The sequence below is a fragment of the Trypanosoma cruzi genome (genome assembly GCF_000209065.1).
Source record: "Trypanosoma cruzi strain CL Brener chromosome Unknown tcruzi_1047053507269, whole genome shotgun sequence".
In the NCBI taxonomy this organism is placed as follows: Eukaryota; Euglenozoa; class Kinetoplastea; order Trypanosomatida; family Trypanosomatidae; genus Trypanosoma; species Trypanosoma cruzi.
In genome coordinates this window covers 1-4,879 of record NW_918532.1, presented here as the reverse complement: position 1 = coordinate 4,879, position 4,879 = coordinate 1, and the positions used below count along the sequence as shown (strand labels likewise).

At 61.7% G+C, this 4,879-nt stretch overlaps 1 non-coding gene across 1 annotated transcript; it reads left to right on the top strand.

Moving 5' to 3' along the window:
• Nucleotides 1-580: 580 nt before the first annotated feature.
• Tc00.1047053507269.10 lies at nucleotides 581-647 on the top strand. The gene has a single exon (XR_008255433.1). It is a non-coding gene; the product is annotated as a C/D small nucleolar RNA (snoRNA), TB8C3C3, 3' partial (small nucleolar RNA).
• The last annotated feature ends 4,232 nt before the right edge of the window (nucleotides 648-4,879 follow it).

The following is a 4,879-nucleotide window of genomic DNA, read 5'->3' as shown; positions in this document are numbered from 1 at the left end:
TCCTTTACCGCTGCTGCACTGCGATGCGGAGAAGCTCCCTGTGGTTGCGCGCTTTGTTTGTAATTGAGCATTCCTGTTTGACAAGACCACCCAAACTGTGCGAGAATACGTGGGTACTACAAGATCTGAGAGAGTCTTCTTTTTCTTTTTGGCAGCTGTGAGACTCTGCGACTGCGTGCTTGCCGTGCGTGTGGCATCGTTTGCCGTTGCTCCCTTGCTGTGTTGGTGGGGGAGTGGGCGAGCGACTGCGTCGGTGGAGTTGCGCCCCACTGGGAGAGGGAAGGCGCTGACCGCCGCTGACGACGACGGTCTTTGCTGCAGGTGACCTGACGGGATGACGTCACCGGTGTCACAGTTAGCAGAGATGGATGAGGGCCGCACTGCGTCCCTGTCCCCTCTCTTCGTCCTCTCAGTCCACTGCAGTCACACCCGCCGCGCGGCATCTGGGCGACTACCATCCGGATGTCTGCGAGCCACTCGGAATGTACAATCGGTGTGGACCCTTTCCCCGTTACCAAGTGCTGCCACCGTGCTTCTTTGTTCCCTTCCTTGTTCCCTTCTTTGTGCAATGCCGTGTGCTCATGGTGCCGCTGCTTGCTGTGCAATGCCGACTCGCGTGAACGAGAAACGACGCTTTGACTGCTGGCGAACGGCGAATCCTCCGCTCCTCTTCCGTGTCACCATTTCATTCTTGGACGCGCTTGATGGCTGGCTGTCGTATCGCTGCCACGCGGTCTGCCTCGGCTCTTGTGTTTTGTTCACGGCATCGGGATTGCCCTGTGATGGAGCCATTCGGTAAAAGGAGCGGTGCCAGTGGTCATGTTTCTTTTTTCCTGGATTCCGCCACTCTGCGCGGTGACTGTGTGGGGTTGTGTGGGTGGTGGGAGGGCGATGGTGTTACCGGCGTGATTGCGTCAGCGCGACTTTGCCTCGGTGGCTGTACTGTGACGGGGATTGTGTATGACCAGATGTTTTTGCGTGCCACTGTGTTTGGTTACTGTTGTTGTTGCTGCCTCTTATTCTTTTTCTGAGCGTGCAGTTAGAGATACTTTTGCCTGACCAGCACAGCTATCGTTTCAAGGTGTCAGGAGTTACTTGCAGTATTAGGTTTAGTAGTGGGATAACGATTTGGCGGAATAGTGTTGTTGGATTTGCCAACTGTAGGAAGGGATTTGCTAGACAGGAGTTATGGTCGACGGGGCGAGTGCGACACGCCACAACAGCTCTATTGGTACGTGTTTGGGACGGTGGATGCGGTCTGCGGTGGGTGCGTGTCCGCACAGCCGGCACCGTGTGCGGCACAGGGCCATTGCGGCTGTGCGTGTGGCGCTGCTTGTTGTGTTGGCGCTGGTTGCGGCGGCGGCGTGGATGCCCGCGGTGCATGCGGTGGTGGTGCGACTGCGGGGCGGCACGGTGGACAGAGCCATCACGGTTGGCCGCGCCGTGGACACGGTGCTGATGGACGGCGTGTCCATCACGAACGGCGTGGCTGTGGTGTTCGACGTGCCGGCGATGCTTCCCGGTGCGCTGCGCATCGAATTGAGGAACTGCGTGTGCGACGGCGGTGCGCAGATCTACGTGCGAGGCTACAGCGGCGAGCCGGCGAGTGACCGGAGCCTGGAGGTGAGCGTGAGCGGGCTGTCCGGCGGCTACTGCTCGCTTGTGTTTGTGCACAACCTGCCGGCACACACGAACGTGACGGTCCGTGACTCGACGATTGTGACGGCGGGGCCGATGCGCTACTCCCAGCTGAGCGGGCCGGCGGACGCGGTGGCGTCGCCGCTTGTGCTGCACGCGATGTCGCTGTTGCAGTCGCAGCTGCGTGTGAGCAACACTGTGCTGAGGTCGTTGCAGGCGGGCGGGTCGGCGGTGCACGTTGGCGGCGGCGTGGACCTGCTGTCGAGTGCGGTGGTGCTTGACGGCGTGTCGCTGGAGGCGTCGGGCGGTCCGACCGCGTCCGCGATGCATGTGGCGTCCTCGTCGCGTCTCAGTCTGCGGAGCCACTCGGTGTTCTCCGTGACGAGCGTGTCGGTTGTGAGCAGCGGCGGCGGTTTTGTGCTTGGCGAGCGCCTCGCGGTGTTTGATTCGGTGCTGCGCTTCGTGGGCGTCAAGGGGTCTGCTGCGTCCTCGCTGGTACGTTGCGACGGTGGGACGGTCGGTGGCGGCGGGTGGGTGGAGCTGCGCGACGTGTGGGCGGTGGGCGAGGCGTCGTCTTTGGCGTCGCTGTCGGGTGTGACGCTGAGCGGCGGCATCGTGTCGATTGCGCGCTGCGCTGCCACCGGCGCGACGCTTGTCTCCGGGCTGACGATCACGAGCGGTGCCGTGTCGGTGCAGTGCAACCGTGCCGGCGGCCGGGTGCTGCAGAGCAGCGGCGACTACCGCATGGCCGGCCTGCCCTCCGTGAGCGTGGTGCCGTGCGACGGCTGCGCGGCCGCGCTGGCGTGCTTTGATGCGCTGACGGCGTCGTTCTCCGACTGCGTGTGCGGCTGCCGTGCCGGCGGCGTGGGCGACGCGTGCCTGCCGTTCGACGTGCCGCCTGCGAGGGCCGGTGATGGTGGTGGCGGTGGCGCGGAGGGCTGCGTGAGTGGCGTGACGCTGACGGAGTCCGTGACGGTTGGCGATGGGCGTGCGACGGCGTGCTTCGACTCGGTGGTGTTCAGCGGGCCGATCACTGTGGCGGTGGACCTGCGCTCGATGGACGTGTTCGCTGACGCGCTGAAAGTGACGCTGCGCCACTGCGTGCTTGCGGGCGGCGCGCAGCTGCGGATTGGCGGCCTCAGCGAGAGCACGGCGCACCTGATGCCCCACGCCCTCGTCAACATGACGAATGTGACTTCACTGGAGGGCACGATTGTGCTGCATGGCGCGATGCCGCCGAACTCGAGTGTGCTGCTGGCGAACTCAACGCTGCGTGCGACGGTTGGCGGGTCGCAGTACGTGCCGACGACCCGTGGCCACGAGAAATTTCGGTACGGCCCCGCGCTTGTCCTGGACGGCGTCCGGCTCCTGTCGACACGGTTTGTCATGACGCGGTCGTTGCTGGTGTGTGGCGGGGAATCGTGCGCTGCGATCCTCGTGGAGCACGGCCTTGGCGTGCACCTGTTCAGCGTCTTCTACATGGACAACTGCGCTGTCAGGTCGCGGACGCACGTGATGTACGCTCTTGCGTCGGACCTGCGTGTTGGCGGCGGCTCCGTGTTCTCCATACAGAACAGCTCGTGGAGTGTGCCGAGCATCGAATACTACAAGGGAGGCGTGTGTGTTTGAGATCGTTGCGGTGGCTGGTGGCAGCGTGCTGCAGGTTGTGTCCAGCACGTTCCGTCTTGGCTTCGCCATGCTCATAGCAAAAACGCTGACTGTGACTGACGGCAGCTGGCTGGTGCACCGCGACAACGAGTTCCGCACGGCCTACGTTGTGTACGTGGCCAACGAGAACGGCGTGGCGTTCCGCGATCGGAGTGTGTGGTCGATACTTCACAACAACTTCACGTACGGCTCGTACTCGTCGACCATTGCGCATATGACAAGCAACTGGTCACCACCGTCCGACCTGCGCCCGATCATCTACGGCATGTGCAACGAGCTAAGGGGCTCTCCTGTGACGGATTACGGAGAAGAGCTCAATATTGTGGCGCCCGTGACGGCACTGGACTGTGGTGCGTGCACCGTGGAGGCCGTGTGCTTCGCTGCGAGGACGAGCAGCATCAGCGGCTGTGAGTGTGAGTGCGCTGCTGGTGGCCATGGTGACACGTGTTTGCCAGCTGCGGTTCCGGACGGCCTTGGACCGCTCCCGCTCCCCGATGCGGACGACACGGAGGTCCGCTGCGTTTACGGTGGCAGCATCAGCTCCGTGGACTATCCTGATCCCGGTGTGCGTGGTCTGTGCTTTGTCAGCGTGACCTTCACCGCCGCGATTGTGCTGGACCTGTTGCATTTTGACGCGCCACAACAGGCACTCAACATCACGCTGCTGCAGTGCGTCCTCATGCACCTGTCGATCAAGGGGAGTGGTGTGCGTGTGCACGTGAGCGTGACATCTTCGATGCTAGATTTTGGTGAGCTGGAGTTTGGGGGTGCTTTTGGCGCGAGCTCCCAGATACTGGTGGCTGGCAGTACGCTTGCGACGACGTCGAGCCATGCCATTTTATTTGTGAAGTTTACTCTCAGTGCGAATATGACGCTTCTTCTACTCGACAACTACATCGAGGGGAATAGGTACGCAGTTTATTTCCTGAGTGTTGTTGATGGTGGCGGTATCATTGCGAAGGGGAATACGCTGAGCACAAAGGAGGAGGATGACGGTGCGGAGTCGTCTGTTTGCGTTCATGCTGTTGATGTGAGGAACGGCGGCTACTTTGACGTGGAGAACAACACGATGAGGTCAGTCAATGGCGTTATTCTTTTTGGGAATACCATCGTGAGGTCCGCGGGGCTGCTGCGGGTGGCGGACTGCACTTTCATTGGCAGGACGGAAGTTTTTGATCCCGCGCTGGTGAGTGTGCCTGACTCTGTGACACTCGAGGGCGGTGCGCAGTGGCGTGTGGAGGGCAACAGCGTGGGTGCAGCCTCAGTATTGAGTTTTCCGGATTCCTGGGAAAAGGTTCAGCTGTCAGGCAGCGGCACCACCGTGGTGCTTGCACACAACCGTCAGTTGGACGATATTTATCCCTTTGCTGATCTTTCTCTGCCACAGGCAATTGTTGAGTTACCCGCGCGGATTGTGTTTGGGTGCAACCTGCAGGGCGATGAGGAGGTGTCGTACGACGGTGTGTTTCCGGAGGGCGTGGTGGTGTTCAGGTGTGGCACATGCAACGACGACGCGGCGTGCTACATGCCCCGTACGGAGTTGGTGGACCGCGGCTCGTGCTCGTGCAGCTGC